At 38.0% G+C, this 16,367-nt stretch overlaps 1 protein-coding gene across 6 annotated transcripts in view; it reads left to right on the top strand.

The window, feature by feature from the left end:
• OPHN1 (oligophrenin 1) overlaps positions 1–16,367 on the top strand; it is a 603,167-nt gene that overhangs the window by 221,662 nt on the left and 365,138 nt on the right. The gene's annotated exons all lie outside the window — the stretch shown is intronic.

Raw genomic sequence — 16,367 nt, 5'->3', positions numbered from 1 at the left:
AGTGCAGGTCTTTTGCCTCCTTAGGTAGTTTTTTTCATATGTATTTTATTCTTTTTGATGCAATGGTAAATGGGATTGTTTCCTTAATTTCTCTTTCTGATATTTTGTTGTTAGTGTATAGATATTCAACAGATTTCTGTGTATTAATTTTGTGTCCTGCCACTTTACTGAATTCATTATGAGCTCTAGTAGATTTCCAGAGGCATCTTTAGGATTTCCCGTGTATAATATCGTGTCGTCTGGAAACAGTGACAGTTTAATGCTTCTTTTCCAATTTGGATCACATTTATTTATTTTTCTTCTCTGATTGTTGTTCCTAGGACTTCCAAAATTATGTTGAGTAAAAGTGGTGAGAGTGGGCATCCTTGTCTTGTTTTTGATCTTGGAGGAAATGCTTTCAGGTTTTCACCATTGAGTATGATGTTAGCTGTAGGTTTGTCATATATGGCCTTTATTATGTTGAGATAAGTTCACTCTATGCCCACTTTCTGGAGAGTTTTTATTATAAATGTGTGTTGAATTTTGTCAAAAGATTTTTTGCATCTATGGAGAATATTGTACGGTTGTTATTCTTCAATTGGTTAATGTGATATATGACACTGATTGAATTTTGGATTTTGAAAAATTTGTTCATCCCTGGGATAAATTCCACTTTATCATGTTGTATGATCATTTCAGTGTATCGTTGGATTTGGTTTGCTGGTAGTATGTTGGAGATTTTTGCGTCTATATTTATCAGTGATATTGGCTTTTCATTTTCGTTTATCTGGTATATTTGTGTGGTTTTGGTATCAAGGTGATGGTGATCTCATAGAATGAGTTTGGGAGTGTTCATTCCTCTGCAATTTTTTGGTATAGTTTCAGAAGTATAGGTGTTAACTCTTCTCTAAATCTTTGATAGAATTCACCTATGAAGCCATGTGATCCTGGACTTTTGTTTGTTAGGAGTTTTTAAATCACAATTTACATTTCAGTATTTGTGATTGCTCTGTTCACATTTTCTACTTCTTCTTGGTTCAGTCTTGGGAATGTTGTACCTTTCTAAAAATTTGTCCATTTCTTTTTGATTGTCCATTTTAATGGCATATATTTGCTTGTAGTTTTCTCTTATGTTACTTTGCATTTATGTGGTTTCAGTTGTAAGTTATTTTTCAATTCTACTTTTATTGATTTGAGTCCTCTCCCTGTTTTTCTTGATGAGTCTGGCTAAAGGTTTATCAATTTTGTTTATTTTTTCAAAGAATCAGCTTTTAGTTTCATTGATCTTTTCTATTATTTTTTTCATCTCTAGTTAATTTATTTCTTCTCTGGTGTTTATGATTTCTTTCCTTCTACTAACTTTGACTATTTTTTTTCTTCTTTGGTTGCTTTAGGTGTAAATTTACCTTGTGTATTTGCGATTTTTTTGTTTCCATAGGTAAGATATTATTGCGGTAAACTTCCCTCTTAGAACTGCTTTTGCTGGTCCCATAGGTTTTGGATTGTTGTATTTTCATTGTCATTTGTCTCTAGGTATATTTTGATTTCCTCTTTGATTTCTTCAGTGATCCATTGGTTGTTAAGTAGCATATATTTTAGCCTCCATATGTTTGTGTTTTTTACAGTTTTTTGTTGTAGTTGATTTCTGATCTCATAGCATTGTGATCTGAAAAGATGCTTGATATGATGTCAATTTTCTTAAATTTACCGAGGCTTGCTTTATGGCCCATCATGTGATGTATCCTGTAGAATGTTTCATGTGCACTTGTAAAGAATGTTCATTCTGCTGCTTTCAGATGGAATGCTGTATAAATATCAATTATGGTCTAATGTGGTTTAATGTGTTATTTAAGGCCTGTCTTTCCTTACTGATTTTTTGTCTGGATGATCTGTCCATTAGTGTAAGTGGGGTGTTAAATTCCCACACAATTATTATTTTACTGTCTATTTCTCCTTTTATGGCTGTTAGCATTTGCCTTATATACTGAGGTATTCCTATGTTGACTGCATATATATTTATAAGCTTTATATCTTCTTCTTCTTGGATTGATCCCTTGATAATCATGTAGTGTCCTTCTTTGTCTCTTTTAACAGTCTATATTTTAAAGCCTATTTTGTCAGAGATGAGTATTGCTCCTCCAGCTTTCTTTTGATTTATTTTTGCCTGGAATACCTTTATCCATCCTCTCACTTTCAGTATGTGCCCCTAGATCTGAAATGGGTGTCTTATAGACAGCATATATATGGGTATTGTTTTTGTATCCATTCAGTCAGTCTATGTCTTATGGTTAGAGCATTTAATCCATTTACATTTAAGTTAATTACTGTTATGTATGTTCTTATTGCCATTTTGTTAATTGTTTTGGATTTGTTTTTGTAGGTTTTTATTCTTTCCTTCCTCTTTTTCTCTTCTGTTGTGATTTGATGACTATCTTTATTGTTGTGTTTGGATTGCTTTTTCTTTTTTGTGTGTATATCTATTATAGAATTTTGTTTTGTGGTTACCATTAGGTTTTGGTATTGCAGTCTCTCTATATATACTGGATTTTTTTATGTTGCTGGTGTCTTAATTTCAAATTCCTGCATTTGTACTCTCCTCACGGTGACTGGTTTTGATACCTTATTTGTGTGTGGATGATTTTCTACCTTTACTGTATGTTTGCCTTTACCTGTAAGCTTTCCCATTAACAATTTTCTTCTTTCTAGCTTGGCCTTTTCTTTTCTGCCTCGAGAAGTTCCTTTAGCATTTGTTTTAAAGATGGTTTAATGGTGCTGAATTCTGTTAGCTTTTGCTTCTCTGTAAAGTTTTTGATTTCTCTGTCAACTCTGAATGAGAGCCTTCCATCCCTCCTGGCCTGCAAATTTTCGGCTAAAAATAAGCTGATAACCTTATGGGGAAATCCCTTGTATGTTATTTGTTGCCTTTCCCTTGTTTCTTTTAATATTTTCATATTTTCATTAAGTTTTTTCAATTTGATTCCTATGTGTCTCGGCATGTTCCTCCTTGGGTTTATCCTGCCTGGGACTCTGTGCTATCTGAACTTGGGTGACTATTTCCTTTCCCATGTTACTGACATTTTCAGCTATTATCTCCTCAATTATTTTCTCAGGCCTTTTCTCTCTCTCTTCTCCTTCTGGGACCCCTATAATGGTGGCAGGGGGGAACTTGTGCCTGTCCACTGATTGGTAGAGCTGGGTCTTGTCCCTTTGGTGAGCAGGGCCATGTCATGGGATGTGTTTAGATGCTGCTGTGGGCTCAGGAAGACCTAAAGCAGGCTGTCTGCTGATGGGTGGGGTTGTGTTCTTACCCTGCTGGTTCTTTGGCCTGATGCGTCTCAGCACTGGAGCCTATAGCGTGTTTGGTAGGATCAGGTCTTGCTGACAAAATTCTGGCTTCCCCAGGAGAGCTCACTGCAATGGTTACTCCCTGGTACTTCCACCACCAGTGTCCTTTTCCCCCACAGTGATCCACAGCCACCCCCAAGCTCCCCAGGAAACCCACCAAGACCAGCTGGTAGGTCTGGCCCAGGCTCCTATGAAGTCACTGCATTTTTCCTGGGTCCCTGTGCACGCAAGACCTTGTGTGTGCCCTCCAAGGGTGGAGTTTCTGTTTTGCCCAGTCCTGTGGTGTTCCTGTGATTCACCTCTACTGGCCTTCAAATAAATGCTTTGGTGGCTCTCTTCCTGATGCCTGACCCCCATACTGGGGAGACTGATGTGGGGCTCCAAACTCTCACTCCTGTGGGAGAACCTCTGCTATATAATTATTTTCCAGTTTGTCGGTTGCCCACCCAGTTGGTATGGGATTTGATTGTATAGTGAGTGTGCCCCTTCTACCATCTCGTGGTTTTTTCTTTGTCTTTATATGTAGAACATCTTTTTTGGTAAGTTCCAGTCTTTTTCTCTTGTTGTTCAGCAGTTAGTTGTGATTTTGGTGTCTTCATGAGAGGAAATAAGCTCAAGTCCTTCTACTCTGCCATCTTGTCTCCAACCTTTATATCTTTTATCATTTTAATGCTAGTCATTTAAGAAGCATGAGTTGATAACTCATCATGGTTTTGATTTGCTTTTTCCTAATGATTAGTGATTCCAAGTATCTTTTCATATACCTGTTGGCTGTTTCAATATCTTCTTTGGGAAAATGTCTATTCAGTTCCTTCATCCATTGTTAATTGAATTATTTGTTTGTTTTTGCTATTGAGTCGATGAATTCTTTATATAACCTGGATATTACTCCCTTATTAGTTATAGGATTTGCAGATGTTACCTCCCATTCCACAGGTTGCCTTTTCATTTCGTTAGTCATTTCTTTTGTTGTGCAGAAGCTTTTTAGTTTGATGTAGTCTCACTTGTGAATTTTAAAATTTTGTTGTTTGTGTTTTAGGTGTCACATCCAAAAACTCATTGCCAAGACCAATGTTGAGAAGATATTCCCCTATATTTTCTTCTAGGAGACTTGACGCTTCAGTCTCACATTTAGATCTTTAATCCATTACAGATTAATTTTTGTGAGTGGTGTAAGATAAGGTCTAGTTTCATTCTTTTACATGTGAATATCCAATTTTCCCATCACCATTTATTGGAGAAACTGTCTTTTCTCCATTGAGTATTCTTGGCTCTCTTGTCCAGTATTGGCATGGGTTTATTTATGGGCTCTCAAATTTGTCCCATACGTGTCTGTTTTTAATGCCGTGTTGTTTTTATTACTATAGATTTAAAATACAGTTTGAAATCAGGAAGTGTGATTTCTTCAGCTTTGTTCCTCTTTCTCAGGATTACTTTGGCTATTTGTGGTCTTTTGTGGTGCCACACAAATTTTAGAACTGATTTTTCTACTGCCGTAAAAAAATGCCAGTGTGATCTTGATAGAGATTACATTGAGTCTATAGATGTCTCTAGGTAGTATTGTCATTTTAACAATATTAATTTTTCCAATCCATGAACACAGGATGTCCTTACATTTATTTGTGTCTTCTTTTTCTTTTGCAGTTTCTTTTAGTTTTCAGTGTCGAGATTTTTCACTTTCTCGGTTAAATTTATTCCTACGTATTTTATTGTTTGATATTATTGTAAATGTGATCATTTTCTTTATTTCGTTTTCAGATAACTCATTGTCAGTGTATAGAAATTCTTCTGAATTTTGTGTGTTGGTTTCTATCCAGTGACTTTACTGGATTTGTTGATTATATCTAACAGTTTTTTGGTGGAATCTTTAGGATTTTCTATATATAAAATTCATGTCATCTGCAAATAAAGACAATTTACCTTCCTCCTTTCCAATTCTGATGCCATTTATTTTTTTTCCTTGCCTGATTGCTCTGGCTAGGACTTTCAGTACTGTGTTTAATAGGAGTGGTGAGAGTGGGCACCCTTATCTTCTTCCTCATCCTAGAAGAAAAGTTTCAGACTTTCACCATGGAGTATGATGTTAGCTGTGAGCATGCCATACATGGCCTTTATTATATTCAGGTATGTTCCTTCTGTACCTAATTTGTTGAGAGTTTTTAATGACAAACAGATGTTGTATTTTGTCAAATGCTTTTTCTATACCTATTGAGATGAACATAATTTTTGTCTTTCATTCTATTAATGTGACGTATCAGTTTTATTGATATTCATATGTTAAACTACCCTGGCATCCCAGAGATGAATCCCTCTTGATCATGGTGTATTGTACATTTAATGTACTGCTGAATTCTGCTTACTAGTATTTTTTTTGAGAATTTTTGCATCTATATACATCAGGGATATTGGCCTGTAGTTTTCTGAGAGTTCTTTCATATCTGATATTTCATTTAATCCTTACAGCCACCCTTAGGAGTAGCTAGGATTTCCCTCATTTCATAGACAAGCAAAGATTGGGGGAGAAGTAATGGATGTGCTTTGTAAAGAAAAATGGTGCAAGAATCCTGAGAACTGAGTTTGGTTCCCTACTCCACACTACTCACCGACCTAGACAAATTACTCTCAGTTTATCCATTTAATGCCTCAATTTCCTCATCCATAAAATGAGGATATTACTAATTGTTACTTCAGAGTGGTTATGGATATAGAATGAAATAATTAGTTTCCAGCAGATTTTATAAAGTGTTAAGTGTCATTTTCCTTGTGTTAGAAGCACTGTGTTTGAATAAAAAGCACATATGACTTACTAGCTCTGTGACCTTTGGCAAGTTACTCAAATTCTCTGAATCCCACTTTCCTTACCTAGAAATAATACTTCCTATTTCACAGGGTTGTTTCATGATTAAATAAGATAATACATGCACAACTCCAAGCACACAGAAAAGCCTTTTAAAAAATGTTAGTTTTGTTCTTTCTTGAATGTAAGGCAGACATACTCAACCCTGGCTACACGTTAGAATAATCTAGGGAACTTAAATAACAAGGCTTCATCCCTCCTCATAACAATTAAACCCAGATTCACCTGCTAAGTGTCAAAAATCCTAGTTGTTGTGACACAATACAATTGTTGAAGTGCACACCCAGAGGCTGAGTTAGGAAATAAATCTTAATTACCTGAGAGTGTGTTCTTATATTGAACAAAAAAATGGTTGAACAAAGAAAATAACAATAAAACTATGTTTTTGTAGTACAGAGGGCAGTAAACCCCAGCTAGTCTCTTGTTATTACTTTTTTAAATTTTTAATTTTTTAACTTTAAATATTTTAAAAAAAGTATTGACTTTTGTCTTCTTATTATGTTTCACTACCAGTTCCTTGACCCAGTTTTATCAGGATTTGGACAACAGGTCCAAAAACAAACAAAAAAATAAATATATTGGTTCATAGTAACAGAGGGGACTCAGATGGTCATAAACAGCTCTTCATGCAACAGCTACCATTAGCAGCCATCCTGCTCACACACCTCTAGTGACAATAGTGGTAACCAACTTATCTAGGTGTGCCCAGGACTATCACAGTTATAAAACTGAACAACGCACATTCCAGGAAAACCTCCAGTACCTGTTTGCCCAGGACTGTTAGTCACGCTAAATGACAGGGGCACACTCTCTCCTGAGGCAGGCCATTTCTCACTTTCAGTATCCACTTCCTTCATATTAATCCTAGAATCATCTCCCTGCATTCTGGTTTTGTTTCTCCTTGGGTTCCTGAAGAGCTTTTGTGGGACTGTAGATACGAAAGGCATGTGGTATGTGAGAGAGAACAATAGATGGGCTAAGAGATGAGGAGGATTCTAGTTTAGGGGACAAGACAGAGAAATATAAGGAGTATGACTTGTAGAGAGAGAAAGACCCAGATTTTTAGCCTCATTCTATCATCTTCCTGCTGTGCGATATTTGATGACTGACTTGACCCCTTTGAGCTTCAGTTGCCTAACTTCTCAGGTAGGCCTGATGATAAACCTGAGAGTGTTGTTGTAAGGACTAAATCTTTAAGAAGGTAAATGTAGAGTGCCAACGCATAGTAGATAATAAACATTATCCCTTCTCCCCCATTGCAAATTTCTGCTTTTCTAGTGTCAGTTCTGCCACTTATTGGAAAGGTGACTGAACAAGTCACTTCTTCCTCCTTGGACTTCAATTTATACATATATAGATAAGCTAAATATTCTTTTGTACTCTTTCAAACTCTAATAACTACTATTTAGAAGTCCCTAACATTTTACCAAAAATAGGAAATATATTCTCAAATGGTATATGAAAGAGAAGATACTGAAAGCCTAGAAAAACAAATGCATTCATATTAATATTTTAAATCAAAAATAATTTTTTCTTCCTAAGAGACCTTGACAACAAATCCAGCATTCCTATTACCAAGGAAGCTAAGTTCACGATCAATGCAGGTCATCCGACAATAGCATTTCTTAATTCTGAGGATTAAGTTGCTGCACACACTTAGGAAAGTCACTGTTACAAACACGGCAAATTAAAAGCTCAAACTCAGCATAAAGAAGAAAAATACCCTAATCAGAAAGAGTAAATAGGAAAAGATGAAAATATTCACTGATCTCCTGTCTCCAAATAATTTATGCTACAAAAGGAGTCAGAGATATATTTTTGTTATTCTGGCACTTTTCCGGGGAAGATCAGTTTGCCTCTAAAGGAAATGTCACAAATGCATATAATATTGGAACATTTAAATGAAAAGTTTGACTTCTTGAAATGTAATTGTGTCAAGCCCTTTGACTCAGGGTTTAATCCTCACAATAAATTTGTTAGGAACATGTAATTATCCCTAATTTGAATAGGAGAAAACTAAGGCTCAGAAGAGGCTAAGCAACATGTTCAAGGTCACACAGAAAATAAATGGCAGAACTAGTTTTCAAATTCAGATCCATCTTGCTGGCAGAGCTAAGGTCTTGCCACTCACACTGCCCACACCTCCAGGTAGAGGTAAACAAAGAATAGGTTACTAAATAGCATCTGAATAGATGATCAAACAGAGATGGCAAGAGCTGCTACTACTGGAATCTAGGCTTTAAAAATGAATCAGCCTTCATTATTCATGAGGAAAAAACCCTCAAAATTCAACAATACTAAGGATGGATCTCAGTGAGCTTTGGCTAAATGATTACATTATTTTATAAATTGAGATATTATTCACACATAAAATGCACGATTTAAAAGTGTGCAACTCAGTGGCTTTTTTTTTTTTATACACAGAAAATTTCCCATTATTCCCTGTTCAGTGGGAGTTCAACTTGGAGGTCCATTAGCCTCTGAGAACCCATGAGCCTATGACTACTCCATATATACATACACGAATAAACCCTTAGTCTCCTCCATTCACCCTCTGATCTTGGCGTCTTCTCTTTGATTTTTGTTTCGTTTTTACATCTTTATTGGAGTATAATTGCTTTACAACTGTCTGTTAGTTTCTGCTTTATAACAAAGTGAATCAGTTATACATATACATATGTTCCCATATCTCTTCCCTCTTGTGTCTCCATCCCTCCCACACTCCCTATCCCACCCGTCTAGGTGGTCACAAAGCACCGAGCTGATCTCCCTGTGCTATGCGGCTACTTCCCACTAGCTATCTATTTTACGTTTGGTAGTGTATATATGTCCATGCCACTCTCTCGCTTTGTCACAGCTTACCCTTGCTGCTCCCCATATCCTTAAGTCCGTTCTCTAGTAGGTCTGTGTCTTTATTCCTGTTTTACCATTAGGTTCTTCATGACTCTTTTTCCCTTAAAATCCATACATATGTGTTAGCATACGGTATTTGATTTTCTCTTTCTGACTTACTTCACTCTGTATGACAGACTGTAGGTCCATCAAACTCATTACAAATAGCTCAATTTCGTTTCTCTTTATGGCTGAGTAATGTTCCATTGTATATATGTGCCACATCTTCTTTATCCATTCATCCGATAATGGACACATAGGTTGTTTCCATCTCTGGGCTATTGTAAACAGAGCTGCAATGAACATTTTGATACATGACTCTTCATGAATTACGGTTTTCTGAGGGTATATGCCCAGTAGTGGGATTGCTGGGTCATATGGTAGTTCAATTTGTAGTTTTTCAAGGAGTCTCCATACTGTTCTCCATAGTGGCTGTACCAGTTCACATTCCCACCAGCAGTACAAGAGTGTACCCTTTTCTCCACACCCTCTCCAGCAATTATTGTTTCTAGATTTTTTGATGATGGCCATTCTGACTGGTGTGAGATGATATCTCATTGTAGTTTTGATTTGCATTTCTCTAATAATTAATGATGTTGAGCATTCTTTCATGTGTTTGTTGCCAGTCTGTATATCTTCTTTGGAGAAATGTCCATTTAGGTCTTCTTCCCATTTTTGGATTGGGTTGATTGTTTTTTTCTTATTGAGTTGCATGAGCTGCTAATAAATTTTGGGGATTAGTCCTTTCACAGTTGCTTCATTTTCAAATATTTTCTCCCATTCTGAGGGTTTCCTTTTGGTCTTGTTTATGGTTTCCTTTGCTGTGCAAAAGCTTTGAAGTTTCATTAGGTCCCATTTGTTTATTTTTGTTTTTATTTCCATTTCTCTAGGAGGTGGGTCAAAAAGGATCTTGCTGTGATTTATGTCAGAGTGTTCTGCCTATGTTTTCCTCTAAGAGTTTGATAGTCTCTGGGCTTACATTGAGGTCTTTAATCAATTTTGAGCTTATTTTTGCATATGGTGTAAGGGAGTGATCTAATTGCATACTTTTACCTGTACCTGTCCAGTTTTCCCAGCACCAATTATTGAAGAGGCTGTCCTTTCTCCACTGTACATTCCTGCCTCCTTTATCAAAGATAAGGTGACCATATGTGCGTGGGTTTATCTCTGGGCTTTCTATCCTGTTCCATTGAGCTACCTTTCTGTTTCTGTGCCAGTGCCATACTGTATTGATTACTGTAGCTTTGTAATATAGTCTGAAGTCAGGGAGCCTGATTCCTCCAACTCCATTTTTCGTTTTCAAGATTTCTTTGGCTATTCAGGGTCTTTTGTGTTTCCATACAAATCGTGAAATTCTTTGTTCTAGTTCTGTGAAAAATGCCAGTGGTAGTTTGATTGGGATTGCATTGAATCTGTAGAAGATTGCTTTGGATAGTAGAGTCATTTACACAATATTGATTCTTCCAATCCAAGAATAAGGTATATCTCTCCATCTATTTGTGTCATCTTTAATTTCTTTCATCAGTGTCTTATAATTTTCTGCATACAGGTCTTTTGTCTCCTTAGGTAGGTTTATTCCTAGATATTTTATTCTTTTTGTTACATTGGTAAAGGGGAGTGTTTTCTTGCTTTCACTTTCAGATTTTTCATCATTAGTGTATAGGAATGCCAGAGATTTCTGTGCATTAATTCTGTATCCTGCTACTTTACCAAATTCATTGATTAACTCTAGTAGTTTTCTGGTAGCACCTTTAGGATTCTCTATGTATAGTATCATGTCATCTGCAAACAGTGACAGATTTACTTCTTCTTTTCCGATTTGGATTCTTTTATTTTCCTTTTCTTCTCTGATTACTGTGGCTAAAACTTCCAAAACTATGTTGAATAAGAGTGGTGAGAGTGGGCAACGTTGTCTTGTTCCTGATCTTAGTGGAAATGCTTTCAGTTTTTCACCACTGAGGACGATGTTGGCTGTGGGTTTGTTATATATGACCTTTATTATGTTGAGGAAAGTTCCCTCTATGCCTGCTTTCTGCAGGGTTTTTATCATAAATGGGTGTTGAATTTTGTCGAAAGCTTTTGCTGCATCTACTGAGATGATCATATGGTTTTTCTCCTTCAATTTGTTAATATGGTGTATCACGTTGATTGATTTATGTATATTGAAGACTCTTTGCATTCCTGGAATAAACCCCACTTGATCATGGTGTATGATCCTTTTAATGTGCTGTTGGATTCTGTTTGCTAGTATTTTGTTGAGGATTTTTTCATCTACGTTCATCAGTGATATTGGCCTGTAGTTTTCTTTCTTTGTGACATCCTTGTCTGGTTTTGTTATCAGGGTGATGGTGGCCTCGTAGAATGAGTTTGCGAGTGTTCCTCTTCTATATTTTGGAAGACTTTTAGAAGGATAGGTGTTAGCTCTTCTCTAAATGTTTGATATAATTCGCCTGTGAAGCCATCTGGTCCTGGGCTTTTGTTTGTTGGAAGACTTTTAATCACAGTTTCAGTTTCAGTGCTTGTGATTGGTCTGTTCATATGTTCTCTTTCTTCCTGATTCAGTCTTGGCAGGTTGTGTATTTCTAAGAATTTGTCAATTTCTTCCAGGTTGCCCATTTTATTGGCATAGAGTTGCTTGTAGTAATCTCTCATGATCTTTTGTATTTCTGCAGTGTCAGTTGTTACTTCATTTTCATTTCTAATTCTGTTGAGTTGTGTCTTCTCCCTTTTTTTCTTGATGAGTCTGGCTAATGGTTTATCAGTTTTATTTATCTTCTCAAAGAACCAGATTTTAATTTTATTGATCTTTGCTATCATTTCCTTCATTTCTTTTTCATTTATTTCTGATATGATTTCTTTCCTTCTGCTACTTTTTGGGTTTTTTTGTTCTTCTTTCTCTAATTGCGTTAGGTGCAAGTTTAGGTAGTTTATTCGAGATGTTTCCTGTTTATTTAGTTCGAATTGTACTGTTATAAACTTCCCTCTTAGAACTGCTTTTGCTGCATCCCATAGGTTTTGGGTCGTTGTGTCTCCATTGTCATTTGTTTCTAGGTATTTTGTGATTTCCTCTTTGAGTTCTTCAGTGATATCTTCGTTATTAAGTAGTGTATTGTTTAGCCTCCATGTGTTTGTATTTTTTACAGATCTTTTCCTGTAATTGATACCTAGTCTCATAGCATTGTGGTCAGAAAAGATACTTGATAAAATTTCAATTTTCTTAAATTTACCAAGCCTTGATTTGTGACCCAAGATATGATCTATCCTAGAGAATGTTCCATGAGCACTTGAGAAAAATGTGTATTCTGTTGTTTTTGGATGGAATGTCCTATAAATATCAATTAAGTCCACCGTGTTTAATGTATCATTTAAAGCTTGGGTTTCCTTATTTATTTTCATTTCGGATGATCTGTCCATTGGTGAAAGTGGAGTGTAAAAGTCCCCTACTATGTGTGTGTTACTGTCCATTTTCTCTTTTATGGCTTATAGTATTTGCCTTATGTACTGAGGTGCTCCTATGTTGGGTGCATAAATATTTACAATTGTTATATCTTCTTCTTGGATCGATCCCTTGATCATTATGTAGTGTCCTTCTTTGTCTATTTTAATAGTCCTTATTTTAAAGTCTATTTTGTCTGATATGAGAATTGCTACTCCAGCTCTCTTTTGGTTTCCATTTGAGTGGAATATCTTTTTCCATCCCCTTACTTTCAGTCTGTATGTGTCTCTAGGTCTGAAGTGGATCTGTTGTAGACAGCATATACATGGACTTGTTTTTGTATCCATTCAGGCGTTCTGTATCTTTTGGTGGGAGCATTTAGTTCGTTTACATTTAAGGTAATTATCGATATGTATGTCTGTATTCCCGTTTTCTTAATTGCTTTGGGTTCGTTATTTTAGATCTTTTCCTTCTCTTGTGTTTCTTGCCTAGAAAAGTTCCTTTAGCATTTGTTGTAAAGCTGGTTTGGTGGTGCCGAACTCTCTCAGCTTTTGCTTGTCTGTGAAGATTTTAATGTCTCTATCAAATCTGAATGAGATCCTTGCTGGGTAGAATACTCTTGGTTGCAGGTTTTTCTCCTTTATCACTTTAAATATGTCCTGCTAGTCCCTTCTGGCTTGCAGAGTATCTGCTTAAAGATCAGCTGTTACCCTTATGGGGATTCCCTTGTGTGTTATTTGTTGTTTTTCCCTTGTTGCTTTTAATATGTTTTCTTTGTATTTAATTTTTGACAGTTTATTTAGTATGTGTCTTGGCATATTTCTGCTGTGATTTATCCTGTATGGGACTCTCTGTGCTTCTTGGACTTGATTAACTATTTCATTTCTTATATTAGGGAAGTTTTCAACTATAATCTCTCAGATATTTTCTCAGTCACTTTCTTTTTCTCTCCTTCTTCTGGAACCCCTATAATTTGAATGTTGGTGCCTTTAATGTTGTCCCAGAAGTCTCTGAGACTGTCCTCAGTTCTTTTCATTCTTTTATCTTTATTCTGCTCTACAGTAGTTATTTCCACTATTTTATCTTCCAGGTCACTTATCCATTCTTCTGCCTCAGTTATTCTGCTATTGATCCCATCTAGAGTATTTTTAATTTCATTTATTGTGTTGTTCATCGTTGCTTGTTTCATCTTTAGTTCTTCTAGGTCCTTGTTAAATGTTTCTTGCATTTTGTCTATTCTATTTCCAAAATTTTGCATCATCTTTGCTATCATTATTCTGAATTCTTTTTCAGGTAGACTGCCTATTTCCTCTTCATTTGTTACGTCTGGTGTGTTTTTATCTTGCTCCTTCATCTGCTGTATGTTTTTCTGTCTTCTCATTTTGCTTATCTTACTGTGTTTGGGGTCTCCTTTTTACAGGCTGCAGGTTCATTATTCCCATTGTTTCTGGTGTCTGTCCTCAGTGGATAAAGTTGGTTCAGTGGGTTGTGTAGGCTTCTTGGTGGAGGGGAGTAGTGCCTGTGTTCTGGTGGATGCGGGTGGATCTTGTCTTTCTGGTGGGCAGGTACACATGTTGTGTTTTGGGGTGTCTGTGGACTTATTATGTTTATAGGCTGCCTCTCTGTTAATGGGTGGTTTGTGTTCCTGTGTTGCTAGTTGTTTGGCATAGGGTGTCCAGCACTGTAGCTTGCTGGTCGTTGAGTGAAGCTGGGTGCTGGTGTTGAGATGGAGATCCCTGGGAGATTTTTGCCGTTTGATATTATGTGGAGCTGGGAGGTCTCTTGTGGACCAGTGTCCTGAAGTTGGCTCTCCCACCTCAGAGGCACAGCACTGACTCCTGGCTGCAGCACCAAGAGCCTTTCATCCATATGGCTCAGAATGAAAGGGAGAAAAAGTAGAAAGAAAGAAAGAAAGAAAGAGAGAAAGAGAGAAAGAGAGAGAGAGAGAGAGAGAGAGAGAGAGTGAGAGAAAGAAAGAAAGAAAGAAAGAAGGGAGGAAGGGAGTGGGGGAGGGAGGGAGTGGGGGAGGGAGGGAGGAAGGAAGAAAGGAAAGAAAGAAGATAAAGTAAGATAAAATAAAATAAAGTTATTAAAATAAAAAGTAATTATTAAGAAAAATAATTTTTTTAAAAGAAAGAAAAAACAAATAAACAAAATAACTCAAGAAACTAAGAAACAAACAAACAAAAAATGGACTATTAGAACCCTAGGACAAATGGTCGAAGCAAAACTATACTGAAAAAATCTCACACAGAAGCATACACATAGACACTCACAAAAATAGGAAAAGGGGAAAAAGTAATAAATCTTGATCTCAATGTCCACCTCCTCAATTTGGGATGATTCGTTGTCTATTCATATATTCCACAGATGCAGGCTACATCAAGTTGATTGTGGAGCTTTAATCCACTGCTTCTGAGGCTGCTGGCAGAGATTTCCCTTTCTCTTTTTTGTTCTCACAGCTCCCGGGGCTCAGCTTCGGATTTGGTCCCACCTCTGCGTGTAGATTGTCGGAGGGCGTCTGTTCTTCTCTCAGAGAGGACGGGGTTAAAGGAGCCGCTGCTTCGGGGACTCTGGCTCACTCAGGCCACGGGGAGGGAGGGGTATGGCGTGCGGGGCGAGCCTGCGGCGGCAGAGGCTAGCGTGACGTTTCAGCAGCCTGAGGGGCACCATGCGTTCTCCCGGGGAAGTTGTCCCTGGATCACGGGACCCTGGCAGTGGCGGGCTGCACAGCCTCCCACGAAGGGGTGTGTGTATTGTGACCTGTGCTTGCACACAGGCTTCTTGTTGGCGGCAGCAGCAGGCTTAGCGTCTCATGCCCATCTCTGGGGTCCGTGCTTTTAGCCGCGGCTCACGCCTGTCTCTGGAGCTCCTTTAAGCAGTGCTCTTAATCCCTCTCCTTGCGCACCAGGAAACAAAGAGGGAAGAAGAAGTCTCTTGCCTCTTTGGCCGGTCCAGACTTTTCCCTGGACTCCCTCCCGGCTATCCGTGGTGCACTAACCCCTTGCAGGCTGTGTTCACGCCGCCAACCCCAGTCCTCTCCCTGCGCTTGACTGAAGCCCGAGCCTCAACTCTCAGTCCTGCCTGCCCCGGCGGTTGAGTAGACCTGCCTCTCGGGCTGGTGAGTGCCGGTCGGCACCGATCCTCTGTGCGGGAATCTCTCCGCTTTGTCCTCCGCACCCCTGTTGCTGTGGTCTCCACCGCGGCTCCGAAGCTTTCCCCCTCCGCCACCCGCCGTCTCCGCCCGTGAAGGGGCTTCCTAGTTAGTGTGGAAACCTTTCCTCCTTCACAGCTCCCTCCCACTGGTGCAGCTACCGTCCCTATCCTTTTGTCTCTGTTTATTCTTTTTTCTTTTGCCCTACCCAGGTACGTGGGGACTTTCTTGCCTTTTTGGAGGTCTGAGGTCTTCTACCAGCATTCAGTAGGTGTTCTGTAGGAGTTGTTCCACGTGTAGATGTATTTCTGGTGTATCTGTGGGGAGGAAGGCGATCTCCGTGTCTTACTCTTCCTCCATCTTCCCCTCCAGCCTCAACTCAGTGGCTTTTAGTATATTCACAGAGTTGTGCAAGCATCGCTGCAATACAATTCCAGATCATTTTCACACCCTCAAAAGAAACCACAAATCCATTAGCATCAGTCCCTATTCCCACCTTCCCCCTACATTCAGTGAACCAGTGATTTACTTCTTGTCTCTCTGTATTTGCCTAGTCTAGACATTTCATTTAAACAAAATCATACAATATGTGGCTTTTTGTGACTGGCTTCTTTCACTGAGCATAATGTTTTTGAAGTTATTCTATGTTGTATTGAGTATCCATCCTTTGTTTCTTTTCGTTGCCACACATTGTTCCATTGAAT

The sequence above is a fragment of the Orcinus orca genome, chromosome X, assembly GCF_937001465.1.
Source record: "Orcinus orca chromosome X, mOrcOrc1.1, whole genome shotgun sequence".
In the NCBI taxonomy this organism is placed as follows: domain Eukaryota; kingdom Metazoa; phylum Chordata; class Mammalia; order Artiodactyla; family Delphinidae; genus Orcinus; species Orcinus orca.
Note: the sequence above shows the minus strand (reverse complement) of the source record. Positions and strands in the feature narration are given on the sequence as shown.